The sequence below is a fragment of the Ambystoma mexicanum genome, chromosome 8, assembly GCF_040938575.1.
Source record: "Ambystoma mexicanum isolate Mex_15411 chromosome 8, UKY_AmexF1_1, whole genome shotgun sequence".
NCBI classification, from domain to species: Eukaryota; Metazoa; Chordata; class Amphibia; order Caudata; family Ambystomatidae; genus Ambystoma; species Ambystoma mexicanum.
The window spans coordinates 867,823,011-867,842,252 of NC_090929.1; positions in this window are offsets into that span (position 1 = coordinate 867,823,011).

The following is a 19,242-nucleotide window of genomic DNA, read 5'->3' on the forward strand; positions in this document are numbered from 1 at the left end:
TTCCTGTACATCAGTTATGATGAATGGCAAATCATGGTATTTCAAACACCACACCACTTGTAACACTTCTAATGTCATTTATGTCATTATCTGCCATTGCCTTAAAACATACATTGGCAAAACATCCAGACCGGTCAAAATCAGGATAACTGAACACAAGTCAAAATTTCGGACTAAAACCTTAACATCGCCACTTGTAGCCCATTATTTGGAAAATAATCACAGTTGTGATGACCTTAAATGGGGGGCCCTGGAAAGGGTAGTTGGTATGGATTCATTGAATATAGCAGCAAGATTGTCTCAGCGTGAACAATGGTGGATGTATAACACCTTAAGTTACCAAACAAGCCTCAACCACTAAGAAGAATGGCTTCACTGCGTACCCTAGAATATCTTTACATTAGTATATTTGCTTATATCTAGCATTGCTTTTGCCAGCATTTTGTAAATCTTTACTCTACTTTCAATATGCCTATTTGGGTATACCCCCCCTTTTAGTTTCCCTCTAAGTGTGAGGCTATATCAAAACGATTGCACTTGTGGATGTTGTACTCCCCGGTTGATTATAACTATGTGTTTGTCGTTCTTGTTTATATCAATGGGATTCCTTTCTAAGTTTCAAAACATTGCCTTTGAAGTCCTTTCTTTATAACCATGACTTCATTTGTCACAGCACTGCATTCTTTTGACTTTGGAGTCACTTCTAGGATGGATTATATAACCACCATCATTTTGTATCTTCCAGAGTTTTCTATAGTGGTTGAATTTTGGGCACGGTTTCCCATTTCCTGCTAGCGATTTGTTTGACAATTTAGTTCTACACGTATATTGTCACTTATGGGCTGATGCAATTACAGAGTATCAGTTAGACTTTCCAGTCCTCTTTTTATACCCATTACTTTCTTCCAGCTAACTAGCGTCAACACAAACGTGCCTCCATGCTATTTATACTACCCACGGGAGCCGCGTGTAGTTTAGTCCCATTGCCAGGCGTGTTTAACACACTGCAGCTCTGCATATTCAGCACTGTCCATGTTTGAGGTGAGCACTTATGGACTTGGCATGATACTCGGCATTCGTGTTGGGGCTTTTTGTTATGCACCCAATGCCTTTTTGGCAGCAGGGCTATTAGAATGCACTATTATGAAGACCTGTGATCAATTTGCAGCCGTATAACATCACAGCATTTTTTCCGATTTTCAGATTCATACCTTGTCGATTCAAATAGACACTTGTCTGTGCTGATATTTTACCTTATTGACACTTTCTTTGTTCGCATTGCAAGTTTTATTTCAAATGGACAACATTTTTATGGAGACTTTGACTCTATAAGGGCAGCTTTGGAAACCTGTGTATGCATTACGGACTAATATCAGTACCATTGATATATTGATACAATTGATAGCTAGGCATATTTTGGGTGCCGGCATTTTCTAGTCATGATAGAGGGCCTATGGGCCCCTACATAGTATGGATACATTTTCAGTGATGCTGCTTCTTTAGTATTTTTAGTGACACTGCCCATTTTATTATTTGGGCCAATTGTATTGGCTCTTCATTGGGCAGTCTACATTAACTAGTCTTATTTTTCTTTTCTTCCATTAGAGCTTTGATGATTATTATTATTATTATTATTATTATTATTATTATTATTATTATTATTATTATTTTGCATTTTAAAGTGCTCACACAGCCCGCGGGCATTGAGGCGCTGTTACAGGAATTGTTTTTTTTTAATTTTTTTGTTTGTCTTAGTTGCTAACGTGCTTAAATACCCAGAGGTTTCTAAGCGCGGACCCGGGGATCGAACCTGTGTTGCTTCGTGTCATCTTGCTTCCAAGGTGAGAACGTTGCCGCTGAGCTATCCTCCCTATCATGGCCCTTTTTAAATGGAAATTTGACGTCCATATAACCTACTGATAACACCTATTGATATCCACTTGCATCAAGATTGGATGAATTTTACTTCATATCAATGGAGGTTCGTAGAGTCTTCTTTTGGTCTTTCACTTTGTTTCTTTGCCTTTTGGACATTTAGCCACGTTGGGGGAAGTATGGATGGTATTAATCCCAGTCCCATTGTTATGTCTCTGCAGATTAATTTCTTCAGTATCTGCCGTAATGCCGTGGTGGTTGGATTCTGCACCTTCACTGAATGTAACAAGGTCATTAGAATTTGGATCTGTTAGTTTGCTAAAGACTTTTTTGTTTATGTTAAATACATTTTGGAACTTTATCTTTCGTTATGGGGCTGCTAAGCTTGTTCAGGTTTTTAAAATTGATGTGTGTTTTTTGTCATTTTACAGATAACAAGTGGATTGAAAAATGATTTGAGAAGAAGATTTCCTAATCATCAATTAGTAATCAGCAAGCTTAGATGTGAATCGATTTCTACATATGTTTCTGTACAATCATTGTTTAACATTAAACTTGTGATAATTGTGTCCTGATGAAGACAAATATATCAGTTCGTCTGTCTCTTGTTTGATTTGTTTGAACTAGACATGACGATTTGTCGAAACTACAGAATAACTGGATACCTTGAGATATGTACAAATTAAATTTAGCAAGGTACTAGTAGTCGCCACTTAGTACTTTTCTGTTGTGTGTCCCTTTGCATTAACAGAGCACTGTGACATTCAGCACTTGTTGTTGTGTGCTTTTCTTTCACTGACATAGCACTTTATGACCACTTGGAGATTGTTTTGACATTAATATTGTCGATTTAGAAATCCATAATTTGAGAGAAATACAGCCATTAGCCCTGACTACAGCAGGGCATTATGTAATTAGGTCTAATCAGTATTACATGCTATTCAATAGTGGTATTCTCTTTTCATTTAGACTAAGTACCTCTACATTTATATGTCTTTTTATAACATTTTGTACAAGTTTATGGTACATTTTGTGCTCATTATTTTTTACACTATTGTATGTACTTTATCAATAAAATATGACTATGTAATTCTTTACTGACTGAGCTTATCCCCTTTGTTTGTATAATGCAGTCGAGATTATTTGCACATTTTTCGTATTAATTTGCCCGTGTGACCATTGCCATTGGTTTCTTGATTACGTACGCTCCCCTGGTCAACATTGTAGGGGATACCGATCCTTTTGTTCCTATATGGAGCATTGCAGCACTGAGGCATTTTGGAAAGAAAAGCTGCCCTTTTTTTGCTCAATGCAAGAGATTCTAATGGTGATTCCATGGAAAGGAGACAAAGAAAAGTGCTGAAAATGATACTTTGAGAAGAGAAAATGGTGCATTCCCTTCGAAGTGCAGGTGGGGAAAGGGAAAGAGGACCAAATGGTTAGGTTGGCACTTTGGGGAGGTCAGCAGAGTCTGCTTTAGATCAAATCATTTTATTTTTATACGTTTTATAGGATTTTAGTTTTGTTATGTTAAATCTTTCCCATTAAAATATTGCAATGACCAGTGTCCACACTGAAACTATTTGCAATAAAGATGCTACTTCACCGGCAATAGTCATGAGCCAAGGCCAATGACTGTCACCCATATCCTCCTACACTAGTAAATGACAAAGTCTCAACAGTCATGGCCATTGGCCACAGCCTTCACTTGTGGCATCTGTCCACTTGGCAACACATCATATAAAAGGCTGTAGTTACTGGCATCCTAAGTTCTCCATCACTAGTAAATAATCAGGTACCAACAGGCAGGACCTACATATAGACATGAAAGTCCATGGCTCACTGCTCAAAAAATTAAAGTCTTACTCATCCCAACTATCACTCTACATGTGTACCCCTCATTTTTTCAGTTCTGCTCACTGTGACATTTATGATATCATCTTTGATGTCCTGGTTGTTAGTCATAGCAGTGCACGGTGGTGGCATGAGTTATGGTTGCTTAGCTTACCATAACTGGCAAATTTCTGGGTTTTTTTGGTTTTACTTGTAATCATAACGTCCCTTTAACAAAGCCTTTTCACAAAATTTCATAGGTTTTTATTCGTGCACATTAACCAAAACATTTGTTTAACACAGTTTTTTTTCACTGAATTGCATAGCTTTTTACCAGTGCACCCTTAATATACTACAAGTTCCTTATATTATACTCACCACTAATTTAGCAGATCTAGAGTCCGCTGACAGTAAGGAAGGCTGCGGACATCATGTAGTATTCACAAAGCCCAGAACGACTGAGTACAAGAGAAAATGTTGTACTCTTCAACCAACAAACACATATACATAAAACAAAATTACTTTTATTTACTACACACACATATACCTTTTTGCCCAAATAGTCTTCTGAAAATGTACACATTATTTTTTTCATTTAGCACACAATATAATTGAATGCACCAGCACAAACCATAACTGTACACCTCATATATTATTTCAGTACATCTCGTCATACAGACTCACATACACCAGGCGCTCAGTCCAAAACAACATCTTACCAACTAGTAAGTACACCATATTTATTTCTTTATTATTACAATTCATTATGTAAACATTTCTTATAAGCAAAAAGCAATGTTATTATTTTATTTTAACAGAAATGGCAAACACACTTGAGGGATTGGAAGAAAACTTCACAAAAGAAGAAATGAGTGATGATAACAATTCTAATGGTAACCAATACATCTTTCAATATAAAGAAATAACGTTATTTATACAGAGCTCAGTGAAATAATAATTTCTTCTGTTCTTATAATACATACTGTACATGACGAAAACATACCCCAATTTAATGATGGAGAATCCCAAGAATCACAAAGACAATCTCTATCCTCACCTGTACATAATGAAATCATGATCTTGTCTACAAAATTGGATGAACTTAGTAATGAATTTAAGAAACTTTTATTAAATTATGTTAAACATGGTGTTATTTGAAATGTTGATTATCACTGTCCTTCTTGTACATGTCTCTCTTATCCCCCAGCAATCATCCCCCATAAAATTCCCAAAATATGAATGAAAGTTGCTTTGATGAAACTTCACTCCTTCCCTCATCATGATCATTGTATAGAAATTCCAAATTCTCCCATTTATGTTTCCCATTCCGATACCCCATGCCTTTCATAAAGAAATGTATTTTTATACTATAATTACCTTGTATATTGTTCTGTCATGTTTCTTTTTTTACCCCAATTAATAGTCCAGGGACCATTTGACTGTCCAGGGTGGCCGTTTATGAAAGGGATTGTCCGTGGACACTGTGCTATGTCTGGACATGTCCGTTCTTGTATGACACACTTTTAATTAGTTCACGAACTGTGCACCAGTTTACCGATATCGATGCGCATGCGCCCTGTGGTCTCCCATTCCATGCTGTCCACGGACAGCTGTCCCCTCTGCAGACGTCCAGGAACGTCATAATTTGACCGCACTTGTGTGGCTTGAGGGCGTGTCCACGGACAGTGTCTGTAACCACAGACAGTTTGAAACTGCATTACTGGCCAATCTAGGATGTTTCAAGTTGAAAGTTTACCCTCCTAGACCCATCCTCAGTTGATCTGTCAACTTTTTACAACTTTCCAAGGGCTATTTTCAACTCGATAGTCCACAGACATTCACAATGTCCACGGACGGTTCCTTGGAAGGGACCCACCCATTACTTTTAGTCATTCTCAAACACCAGGAGAAGACCTGCTTTGCAGAATTTTCAAAACCTGCTCCAATGGCATCTGTCATGGCCATTCCCCCTCCTCAGGCTCCACCACCACCACAACAACCATCTGGAGGGCCTGGACAGGGGAACAGTTGCAGAGATGCAGAAGAGGGTGAAGAGGAAGAGCAATATGAGGTAGAGCCAGTGCCTACCTCCAGTGCTCGAAATGAGTAATGGGTGTGGCAGTTTTTTCCACCGTTTTTGTTGTACCAAGGGCTCAGGCCTCCAAGGAGAGATGCACTGAGTGCTACATCATACTCAGTTATGGAAAACCTGGGCTGTACTCCTATGGGGACCACCTCCATTCACTGCCACACCAGATCCAGCCACCCAAGTGCTCTGAGAAAGGCTGTTCCTTTCTCAGGGAGAAGCAGGTTGACAAGCTTGACATCTTTTTCGTCTCCTCCTACCACCACACAGACTACTCCTGTCGGGCAGAGGATATCGTTGGATGCCTCACACGCCATACAGGATGCTGTTGACCCTTACCTTCTGAGGGTCACAGTACTTCGTACTGTGACACACCGATACACAGGAGGGAGCAATTTTGAAGAGCTTTCAAGGCCACAGTCAAGGAGCACAAGAAACACTGTAACCTACATTAAATTTAAGGCCCGCCCAACATCTTCCTCTGTCCACCTGCCCCTCCGTCTCTGTGGTTTGCACCCCTTCGCTCACACCTTATCTTGCGTCTCATGTAAAAAACAAAGAAAGCCAAAAAAATAAAAAATAAAAAACACACATGAAAGGTTCCTTTAGGGGCCACCTTTCACAGTTAAAAAATTGAACTAAGTATACAAATAAATTTTTGTTCACATTGTGCATTGATTTCTCAATTTGTGGACAAAATACATTCAAACGCATCCACATTTGTCTCTGAACTATCTGAGAAAAAAATATTTTTGAATGTGGAAGCAGTTCCGTCAACTTTCAAAATGTATCCTTCATGGCAAACTGTAAGGAAATTCTGGTTACATAGCGCAAACTGTTGCCTCCACAGTGAATTCCACCCTACTAATTTCTCGAACTCTATACCATAAAACTTGAAATTCTTCTAATTCAAGATTGCCAGACAATCCACACTTCTCACAAATACACCTTTAGCGAATGGACCCAGGAATCAACCACAATCCAGACACTCTGCTTCCTCAAGACCCTAGCCATCTTCACTGCACACAACAAAGATAACTCTTGCTACACTGTGTTCCTGCACACCACACACCACACCAATGAAACCTGATTAGCTGATCCCCCTATGTCTGCAGACATCCACAACTGTCCGCGGTCTCTGTGGTCCAGTTTCCATGCCAGGGATCCTTAAAAAACCTGGATGGCACCATAGTACAGGGCAGCCCGTTAACCCTTTTTACTTTTATGTTTGTAACACTCCCTCATTGGCTGCTATCAAACAGTCACACATCCATCCACCAATCACATTAAAAAACTCTACATGTATCCCTGTCATCTCAGTTTAGCACTTCAGATGTACTCTTGAAGTCTCACAGTACACTTCTACTGTTACTCACAGCCACCTGCATCAGAAACTACTGTATAACTCTCCAAGATGTTGTTTTGCAGATTCAACAAAAGCTGCATTTAACAAGACATAGAACACAGTATTCTTAGATTTTGTTAAGTATTTTTTAAAACTCTTTTACAAATATATATATTTAGGGTTCCTACCAATTAGCCTGTAATAAGCTCCTCAATAAGCATATTCTCTTTTTTAACCACACTATTAAATGCCATGTCTTACAGCAGTCAGCACCTGCTCACATGAAGTGGCAGTTACGTACAATGATGTGCGTTTAAAAATGTTTCTTTTTAGGAGCATGTTCATGAAAGTTCAATAATGCATATTGATAAATGTATATGCCCCTCCAAATATAGAAGATTTAGAAGCTCTACACAATGGAATAGAAAGCTGCTTGTTATCAATAAATGAAGCCTGCAATTCACAATTAGCAATAGTGGGGGGGTGGGGGGGTGATCTAAATGCAAGATGCCTTGATAATACAGAATGTGCTGAGTATTGGGTCTCATTATGAGTCCGGCGGTAGCCGTGCTGGTAAAACTGGCAGGCTGCTGCCAGACTTGTGGGGATTTACCGGCTCTGGACTTGCCAGAATTACCATTACAGCCCCGGTGATCCAGTTATTCCGGACTTGGCATTCGATAAATCCCCATTCCCATGGAGTCCAATAGGACTCCATGGGAATGGGGAATTGGAAACACTGGCACCATGTGGTAATGGTGCCGGTGTTTTCGCATCCGTCTGCAGCCAGTGGCGTTAGGCCCGCCAGGCCAGACCTGGTGGGTGTAAATGCACACAGCCACAGAACTTGTAGTCAGCCGGTCTGGAAAACTGTGCCAGTACGGTTTTACTGCCTAGAAAGGATACAGAGCTTCGAGATATGACCCACTTCAAACAGCGACCATGACATTTTAGCTCTCTAAATTGATATACAGACATGTGAGAGCCGCCCCAGTGGTTGTAAAAATATTGGAGTGAATCATGCTGGTAACGCCATTCTTTGGACAGGAGACCATTTAGACAAAATTAAGATGGCAACTCGTGATTTTCATGAAAATATAATGTGGTAAATTATGTATCTAACGTAGATGAAATACAAAACAAATTTTATAATATACCAAATAAGTTGGGGTCTACTAAAATACATAAGCATGTCATTAAAATTCTTATAGATACGATGGGGTGATTCACAATGGAAAACGAGAGATGCCCAAAAAGTTGCAGAATCTTTATAAAATGGGGCTGAAGCTAGATGAAATAATCCAACAAAAGAACGTAATTAGAAGAAGCTACCAACGGTGGCTACGAAGATGGAAATACTCGATCTGTAACCAAAATGTGCAATTGATGATTAAAACGCTTAACAACAATAACACAAACACTATATGGGCTAAACTATCCAGTGTAAAAGGAGAGGCAAACAAATCTATAGTGACCCCTATCCAAGAAAGTTCATGGGTAGCTTACCTCCAGCAGAAACCTGATAATCAGGAGGTGGCTGGTATATCAAAACAGATGGGGGAAGGGTGGCCCATGAACTTCACTCTAGACATGGTCAGGACCGCGATACAAAAACTGAAAGACTCTAGAGCACCGGGTCCCAATGATCTAGCAAATGTTATATTCGAACATAACCCAGAAGAATGGGCGATGAAATTAAGTGTGCTTTTTAAAAAGGTATGGCAGAGACATGGTATCAAGCAATAATTCTCCCAGTATACAAAAAAGGAGCATGTAGTCTCCCTGAAAACTACAGTTTACTATCATTACTTGATGTTTCTGGCAAGTTAATTTCAGCATTTGTCTGCAAAAATTGCAGAAGTGGGCAAATGATCGAAATATTCTGCACTTTACCCAAACAAGGTTTAGAGCAGGTGCAATCACAACACATACATTTAGATTGTTGGACTCTGTTATAGAAGAAACATGTGATGCAGCTGGAACAACCTTGTAAGTAGTCTTTATTGACTTCGCCACTGCATTTGATAGTGTATATCGGCAGAGACTTTGGGGTAAATTAAGGAGTTGGAGCTGCCCACTTTGGTTGGTGAATATTCTGGAGAGCTTACACCAGGATACACAAACAGGGTGAGGCTCTCAGCAGATTGTAGTACTACAGCCCCAATAGGGATTTATAGAGGAGTGTGTCAAGGTTGTACCCTGGCAGCACTTCTCTATAATCTATATATAGCTGACCTACCAGAATGGCTATTGCCTAGTGTTGGGTGTAGCTCAAAATGAGGAGGTTCGACCGTGCCGTGTCTACTTTATGCAGACGATTTAGTTTTATTGAACTATACATATCTTGGTGTTAAAAATATGTTTGTGTCCCTGAATAAATATGTAATAGAGAATAAATTAAAGATAATTATGGGGAAAACCAAAATAATGTCCTTCTCTACAAAAAGGCGACACATCCTGATTTTGTTACTGACTTGCGAAATATTGAATATGTGGACACGTATCCATATCTCAGTTTAAATATGAGCAGTAATGTCCAATATAAATACATAGTAGAAAATAAGTAAATAAAAGCACTAAGATTGACTGAGAAAATTGCAAAATTTGCTAGAGAAACCGCAGGTTTTACATTTAAAGGCATTATAATTTTGTATAAGCAATGTTTTTGCCCGATGATTCTGTACGGTTTGGAAGCCCTAGCAATTAAAGATCTGTCATGTTTAGCTGTCGTAGAAGGATGATTTTGGAGAAGTATATTCAGACTTAAACCATCCACCCCAATACAATATATACGCCTTGAACTGGGACTAATTTCATTGAAGGGTACTCGTTTGAATAAACAAGGCATTTTTCATTTAAAAATTGATTCAACTCTGAAATGCATGCTCTTGCAGTTGCTAAAAATAAGAAACAGCTCTAAGATAGCTTTGAGAGACTATCAGAGGCGCTGTTTAAGATAATAGATTGGTACCCAGTTTACTCCAAAAAGACCCCATATGGAATATTGAAGCGAATACTAATTAGTAGAATTGAGAGGTGGGACTGGGTTTGTAATTATGAGCGCTTAGAGTCACGTCGTAGCTACAAATTTGTGGCTAGAGTGACACATAAGTATGTACAAACCCAATTATATTTAAGAAACTGTCCTTGTCCAGCAGTTAGAGACTTGCATTTGAAATTGTGCCCAAATCAGTTACCCTTGTTAGGACTGATGGGTGCACAATTAAAAATACCTCAGAATGAGAGAGTTTGTAGAATATGCAAGAAACAAAATAATCTGGAAACACCCAAACATGCTTTTTTCTGAATGCCCTGCCTTAGCGACAGAGTACATGACAATTATGGTCCATTTAGCACATGATTATGATAAAATAAAAAGCAATGCTTTCTGGCTATATTGCTTGAATTCAGAATATCAGAAAGTGCATATAGCATTATATCAATTGTGGATACAAATTAAACAAGCACTGAATTTGGCTAACCATTAAATAACTGAAATCTAGCAAAAAGATAAAAGTGGAAATGGGATGTATAACAGGATTAAGTAGACTGCAGTACATAGGTATGTGTATATATAGTGGGATTTTAATGGATTTTAAGTATAGAATATAATGTATTGTTTTAACCAGTAAAGAGGTTGAGAAGTATAAAAGGTAAATTGATTGGGGTTTAAGTAAAGTTAAGATGATGAGATATACGCCATGACCATGATTATATTGATTACACTGATAGATAATACGATGAAATATTAGTTTTAATAAGTGTATATCCTAGTAACACATGGAATTATGTGAAATTAAGTGTACTGTGTTTTAAGATGTGTCTGAAAGAGTGAAATGTGTGCTTCGTTTTAAGTTTAAAAAATGTAAAGGGTAATAACTTGATGATGTAATTTTGTAAAGTTTTTATAACACTAAACAAATAAATAAATAATATGTGCAGCACTGTATGTAGCTTTATTCTAAAGGAAAGGAAAATCAAATTGAAAAGATGTGTACAACATTTTCAAATGGCACTTGGTGTGTGGATGTTGAATATGTTGGCAGTACATGCATACTTGCCAAAATGACCAATTCCATTCTAAAGGTGCTTATCAAGTTTTGTTTTTTTCTTTGCATTCTGTGACTTGTAATTCCACCCTCCCACAACACAACTCGGACTTCTAACTATATTAATCAATACATTAAAAAAGTACTTCTAAACATGTGCAATGTCAATTTAGATACGATTTCAAACTTCTGTGAAGGTGAATGGATCCACATAAGCAGCACAGAACCATATTTCAATGAAGGGACTTAGAAACAAGAGCAAAAAAAACAATTGCCATAGATTGTAATGGACAAGGGTATGAAATGCCAGAAGACACCATTATGGCAAAAGACACCCTTATAGAAAAAAACGTCCCCAACAAACCGTCTACCATATGTTCCTTTCACCCATACAAACTGTCCCATACACAAATGGACATGCAGCTCAATATGTAACATGCGCCAATAATCCTTTAAATCTTTACAACAATTCCTCAATCACCATGTGGAGCTAAAAAACAAAATAGAATGAAAACTTTACAAACCCGGTGTGCAGTCACACTGGACTTCGAGGACATTATTAGCCTGCATTTCAGGAACTGCTTGCAAAAGCACCTTCCACCACATGTTAGCAATACACCATTCCACTGTACGAAATCTTGTGCTTAGACTGTACTATAAAAAAAAGTCCTGCTCTAGAACTCCAAAATTTAAATAACATTGTCCTACATGGAACAGCCAAATAACTCCTTTGAGAAATAGAACACATCCAAAGTAATTATTTTGGAACTGAAGTTAACAACGAAAATTCAGCAACTTCTCAAAACATTAGCGAAAGCCTCACAAACTCCAACCTTCTAACAAACACATACAAAAAAGAAATAGCTTATTTTCAAAACACACCTGCTGAAATACCCAACCAAATATGTGTATGTTGTCGCAGAACTTTTTTATAAAAAGAGTACACAAATAGTAGATATGGCCTACAAAATAGAGGACAATGAGTAATCCCAATTTTTCCAATTAGCTTCATATCTAACAACAGATAATAAACACAAAATAACTGACCCCTCAATAGTTTGCACATACTGCAATACAAAGCTTGACAATTACCTGATGCATAACTTTCTTTTCCTAACAACTTAGTAATATTCCCACTTCCAAAAGCTCTACAATTTAACTTGTATGATAGCATTTTAATTCAAACAGTACACCCATTTCAAGATATAATATGCCTAAAACCGAAAACTGACAATTTGCCTCCATCTGAGTTGCTAAAATGCATTTGTGGCAAAGTAGTATATTTGCCATTAGATCTTAAAGAACATGTAGAAACTCTGTGAGTGCAAAAAACACAGCACTTTCCACGTGCCGGCTGCACTACCACAGTTTATTGCCTTTATTATTTATTTTATTTATTATTATTTATCTATTTCACCTCTGCTCTGCACTTTCCACTTCTCCCTCCTCTCATGCACTTTCCCCTTTTCCCATTCCCATGCAATTGCGCATTCTTAATGTCACTGGGCCTAGTAAGATTGTTGTTTTGATCTGAAACACTTGTGTATGAACGCGATATAAATAAAATATCATATCTGTAACGCTCACCTGGTTCCCACGGAGGCGCAGGTCTAGTCTGGATTGCTGTGGCCTCTTCAAGCGTGATGCGCAGAGCCCGGAACACTGATTGAACTGGTTCCCCAAATCTTGCTTGACTGGCCCGTAGGAATATCCTTCTGCAGATGAGAAAGGGAATTAACTGTCTGCAGAATAGTGTGCTTGATTCCCCCCTTGTTCCCCTTCGTTCTCCTCTAACTTCCTCCTCCAAACCCCTGGTTTAAGCTCACCTTATGGTTTGGAAGGATGAACTCTCCATCCTGCGTCTGGTGCAGGGGCGCACGTTAGTCCAGTTACTTCACTGGTTTTCAGAATGGCGCTGGCAAAATCCTCTTGACTTTTCTGAGCGAAACGCTGTAAGTATAAAGATTCAAAAGTTCAAGAGTGAGCCCCCTTTTATGTTGTCTTCCTAACTTGTGATCTGTCCTTTATTTCAGATGCAGAATGAAGACGATGCGTTGAAGGGGTTAATTGCCGATGGTAAACTCAGGTGAGTTAGTGAGGGCGATTCCTCTAAATGTCTTTATCATTTCCCAATAATGTCTTTTGTCCTTTCCCCATAGGGGCCGGGGTGCGGTACCTGCCAACGGAGCAGCGCCGACCGGAAATATGGGATGACAGCAAGAAAAGCTGGTAAGTATTATGGCTGTAAATTAGGCTTTCCTCCGGTGTTCCCTTTGCTCACCTTTTGTCTCTTCTTCTCTCCCCTAGGCGCAGAGATGTGGCGACATGTGCTGACAGCCGCGATGGAGCCGGGAGATGTTTTGAGGACAGGTGAGTGAAGAGCGCGCTGCAGCGAGCAACGCAATGCTTTTAAATGGAAGTCCTTCTTCAGGGATGCTGGAGTGAAGATTCCGGATGCAGGTAAGATGTTTGAAATAGTTCGTGGTTTTCACCTTTCTCTTCTCTTCTTTCCTAACAGGAGTTCTTGGTTCGAGTCGGGCGTGGCTGGAGTCCAGGAGCAGGAGCAGACACGGTGAGCATTCAGCTGCTGGAATGCAGAACAACGCGAAGCATGAGCTGCTGTCTGGGCGTGGCTTAAATAGCCTCCAAAGAAGTCCCAGGTATGCATCCTTCCCCAACTAGGTATGTATCCTTCCCTGGCCACGCCCGAGTGAAAAAATAGTCCCTATGAAAAAAATAGTCCTTTTCAGGTCTCTGGGAGGCCTGAAGCGTGCAGCATGGTCTGCATCAGGTAAGTGCACCAAACACCTCCCTATATGAGCCTGGCGCCAAAGGCACCAGGACTGAGTCCAAAGAGCCTCTATAAGGGTCCGCTGGGCTTTTACCCGAGGGCATGATGCCTGCTTCCGGGGGTGCTGAGCCTGGCCTGGTGCTCCGGCGGCAGGCATCATGACAATATCATATCAGTAGATCAATCACTGATTTTAGTAGTTGATGGTGTACCAACAAAAGACAAAAACGGTTGGCAACAACTAATTGACTTAAACAAAGTTAGCCACACCCTACAATATCTCCACAATAATTCAAGATTCACCACCAACTGGCCAATTTGAACGTGTAGATTCTGTTACTGCAGCCAGCATTTTAGACCAGTATACAATTCACCCACTACATGCCACTGACACCATAGAAGATGCATTAGAAACAGATCAAATGTGTCAAGCCAAAGGATCCCCAATGAGCATATGGGAGAAAGATGTAGCATGTTCTTTTCCTCTGCTCTTTCCAACAGGAAAAGGAGGAGGATTTGATGACAGATCCATACAAATTACTGCATCAGAATATCACTTTTTACGGAAGTCTCAAGATTCAGACAAAGTGTAGAATACATGTTCCACCTCCTGTTTGAAAGTGAATGAGCAACTCTATGTTATGGAGTTGCACACACATTAAAACAGGCTCTCATTTTCTAAACATGTTCACTACCCAACTGTTTCAAAAGATAAAAGACAAATATGAAGTTTTGCAGTCAAGTATCACAAATCTCTTGGCAGACATGCGTGGTACAAAGCAATACTGGTTCCATCGTCACGCAGATGTATGTTGTATGCTAAGGAACCTAGTCCCATCAACATGGTTTGTTACTTTAAGATGTGCAGAATACGCATGGGATGACTTCTTACTCACTGCAAATGAAAATAAAGAAGGGTTAGGTATAAAAACACCAGGAGAACTCTGTTCCCTTGAACCTTTCAATGTATCAAGGTACTTTCACCATCGCTTCATTGCCATGCTGCAGTTCATCTGCAATTAAACTACCCCTCCACTCCGAGAAGTGGAACACTTCTTTTGAAGAAAAGAATATCAATCTAGGGGAGCACCACACACCCACATGCTTCTGTGGATGAAAGATGCTCCCAGATTTGGCCACAATCGTGGTGCCACTGTTTTACAGTTCATTGAAAAATACATTACCTGTGATATCCCTTCAGAAAACACACATAGTGACCTACGTAAACAAATCTTACGCTTCCGAAAACATATGTGTGGCAAATGCTGCAGATGTAGATATAAAAACAAAGGTAAACTGTTGGGGAGAAGCTGGATCCCCCCCCAGGGCAGTGGGGGGCCAGCAGCCATACCCTCACCAGCTATGGGAGGCCCCAACACCTCCCATATGGCCCCCAGAAATGCAACAGAGTCCCAAGCAGGCAGCAGCATGTTTCAAACTGCATTTATTTCTAGGCAAAGAAAAAAGAAAAAAGCAAAAGAAAAGCACAGAGCATCGTGCATCGCGAGTTCAGGCGCCGTCTTCCCCCGGGGCTGGCTTGCAAGTCAGCTTTATAATCACACTGCAGGCTGACCTCACAGAATTGGATCAGCTCCCAGAAACCTATCTCCTCCTGTTATTGGCTGCAAAGTGGTAGGTTACATATGTAGCCATTATAGAGAGCCTGATAATTGGATATTAACCTCTTGCGTCAGTGGGTTGATTTAGCTGTGCCAGCCCCCATTATCTAATTCTTAACTTGTTGCAATGTGACTTTGTTCCCATAACTTTTTAGCTGAACAAGCAGTTCGCACCTGGGCTCTGGGCTGCGCCATTGTTGTTACAACTCATGTTTCAATGTTGTGCGAGTCCTTGAGAAAATGTCTTTCTTTCCCGGAAAGAAAAAAAAAAGCACACTGGGTTGCCGTGATTTATTCGCATTTGTGGCAGTCTTATCTTGAATGTGCGGCCTTCGCAGGTCGGACTGGGTTTTTTTCGAGGAACATTGATGAGGCTCCCGCAGCCAGTGTTCAGTGAGTGAAATGAGCTTGGCTGTAATTTTCCTGAAACATGATTTTACACTGTGCATTTAGACCATGTTAATTCATATAGGCATTTGCAAGCCTTTAAACAGGGATTTTTGTGCTTGTAGATTCTGATATTGCAGCATTGATTCTAATGTAGCATGGAAGTTGCACTGTTGGTGAAGTGGGTGTGTTTCAGCATATTTGTCACCCATGGGTGCGCTGGGGCCTGGTTCAAATGATAAGTGCGCTCCTTGTTCTTCCTGCTGTTCTTCTATGTATGCGCTTGGGGTGAGGGGGCATGGGTTTGGTCTCGATTTTCCCTCTTCAAAACACTATACCAAGCATCCAAGTACATCAATGATTACTCTGCAATCATTGCCCTCTTGTGGAATGCAAATATAGACATACAATAAATTGCAGACAATTCCACTGCTACTGTTACTCAAACATCAATAAAAAGATCAACTCAGGAAGTTCGAAAAAGGTACGCTGTTTTGTTAACAATTATCGAAAACAGAGAGTACAACAGACATCAACGGACGTCTCATAGCAAGGTCTCAATGATTTACATAAAAACAAGCTTTTATAGTAAAACTTTGTCATCACTGACGTCACACTATGTGACAAACTGTAAAACTTAAACTTGATTGTGGTTGATCTACATTTGAGAAGTGCTCGGACGTGCTGCTTGGCTGCTTAGCTTCGCAGCGACCAGCAGCTTGTGCATCCTACTTTACCATTGATATCAGGAAAGAAGAACATGGTCAAAGACAGCTACTGAAAAAAGAACACTCTGCACATCCTCCAAAGCCTTTTTTTTAATGGGAAGCCAGTGTTGTGAAGAAAATATGCTTCCCAAAGCAGAGCCACACCAAGTCACGCCAAAGGCCAAACAGCTGACATAAACATGGCATACAAATCACAGAAACACGCTGCGTGAGGCCCTGCCCGCGATCTTCATGACGACATACACCCAAAGTTCCAGGAAATGTAGAGGGCAGCCACCGAAGACCACAGACTGAGGAAGGCTGAATTTTGACGCTGCCAATTCTGGCAAGCCGAAACGTGCTACAGTGCTTATCTTAAAGACCCTTTTTCATGAATAACCTGTTTTTCAAATAATTTATGAAGTACTGCCCCCATTAATATCTAGACATGCAGGCACACACGCTGGCAGATTGGAAGACTATTTAGACATAATCAGGTTTGGATCATGAAACCAAATGAGACCATTAGATTCCTACAAACCAGCTAGTAAGGACTCTTAATATTAGTATTCTGACACCACTGTATAGTAAGAATAGGTCTACTATTGGGTTATACACATGATGAACTGACTCAAATTAATGTATTTCTATGTTGGTTAATACATACTTTGAATGTTTATGCTCAATTACTTTTTTCTTGTTTGTTTTACTAAATTCCAAAATAACACTTTCCTGTTATTTGCTTATGCTTTTATTTACTATTGATTCATCACTTATTTGTTTGCTGATATACACATTCGGTATATATTCTTTTGTCTTATCAATAAATATTGACAAACCTTAGACACTACCTTGTTGCTTTTCCCTTTGGTGACTTTTTGAGCACCAAACTAGTCTATCCAAATTGTAAGTAAAAATATAAACAAATTACTTGGTTCTTTATGTGGATTTCTCTTGTTTTCGTTAAATCTATGTGAAACATCTACGCATACTTTCTATGGGGAGTGTGGTTGTGATTGGGTATCTATTGCCAGATGTGCAACTATGCCCTCCTCTAGTGCAAGTCATCTTCATCCTCATAAAATACACAACGATTTATTGGTTCACAAACTATAGGGCTCTTTGATACGGCTCCCTCTATAATTGGTTGGGACGCTTGTATCCTTATGGAATATTCCACTTGCTAATAGCACATAAACTGGTACCCCAGTAGTTGGTGGGTTCGGGTTGACCATGCATCCCCATCCAATTAGTCCAACATCTATCTTCACTCTTACTTTCTGTCATTTTGTTAGCGTTTGAACATGGCTTTCAAGCCTCACAACTCCAGGGAATAAAAATGGACACCAAGCAAACTTAATAATCTTGATAATGTAATAACGAATTCTCAACATTCGATTATGGAATCAAATGATCAACCAGTGGATCCATATGTTACAGCCTTACAGCTTTTTGTAATCTACTCCTTTAAAACAGCAAACCCAGTTTATAAACCAAAGCATGCATATGACGCAATCCTGTGAGAAAAAAAGCCAAATTCCACAGGAATAAGCGAGTGGTCAAATATCTCGACATTAAGGAGCAACCGTCAACTTTGGAGCTTCTAAAAACGAGATACCAAAATTGTATTAAAAGTTGACAATCGCTGCTATATCAACAAGACGGAGAGTGTATGCTGCTTTCACTTTCATCGAAAACATCAGCTGTGACCTGGAAACTACTAAATAACATGAATGTTTCCACTTAAGTCCCGACACAAATAAATGGGGTGACATTGCATGAATGGCATGACTACTTTCTCATCCCTTATCTCCCTTACATTAGACCAGAACCTCTTGCATTTAGCCAAATAACATCGAAAAATGGTATGCCTGAAAACTGTACATTGAATATTAATTTATGCATCACGAAAGAAGACATAATGTACATCATAAAAAAATTGAGTCGGTCCGGAGCCCCAGGAATGGATGGATTAACTAACTTCATGTTTAAAGAATATCCCGCAAAATGGACAGAGATACTATATGAAGTCTTTCAACGTATTATTCGTACCAACGCCATACCAAAATCATGGTTAAGATCAATTATAATACCGATATATAAAAAAGGAGATGGAACAGTGCCTGTAAACTATAGATAAATCACTCCTGTGGATGCACCAAGCAACATTTCTGCACGATTCATACTCAGAGAGTTCAATAAATGGACGTTATAAACATACAATCGTGATCCTTACCAACTGGTTTCATGGCAGGCATGGGAACATCAGTAAACCTTATGATAATCTCGGCCATCAAAGCCCAATGTGTGAACCAACATCAACCTCTTTATTTTGCTTTTGTGGACTTCGGCACAGCATTTGATTCTGTTCGAGAGAACTCTTAGGTACTAAATTAGAAGCAGCAAACTGTCCTTCAACCTTGATAACTTTGATTATGTTATTACATACGGACAACTCCATTCAAGTCCGGCTCACCTTGGATGGCATTCTATCAAACTCAATACCCACTTTTAGAGGGCTGCGGCAGGTTTGTATTCAAGCATCAGCCC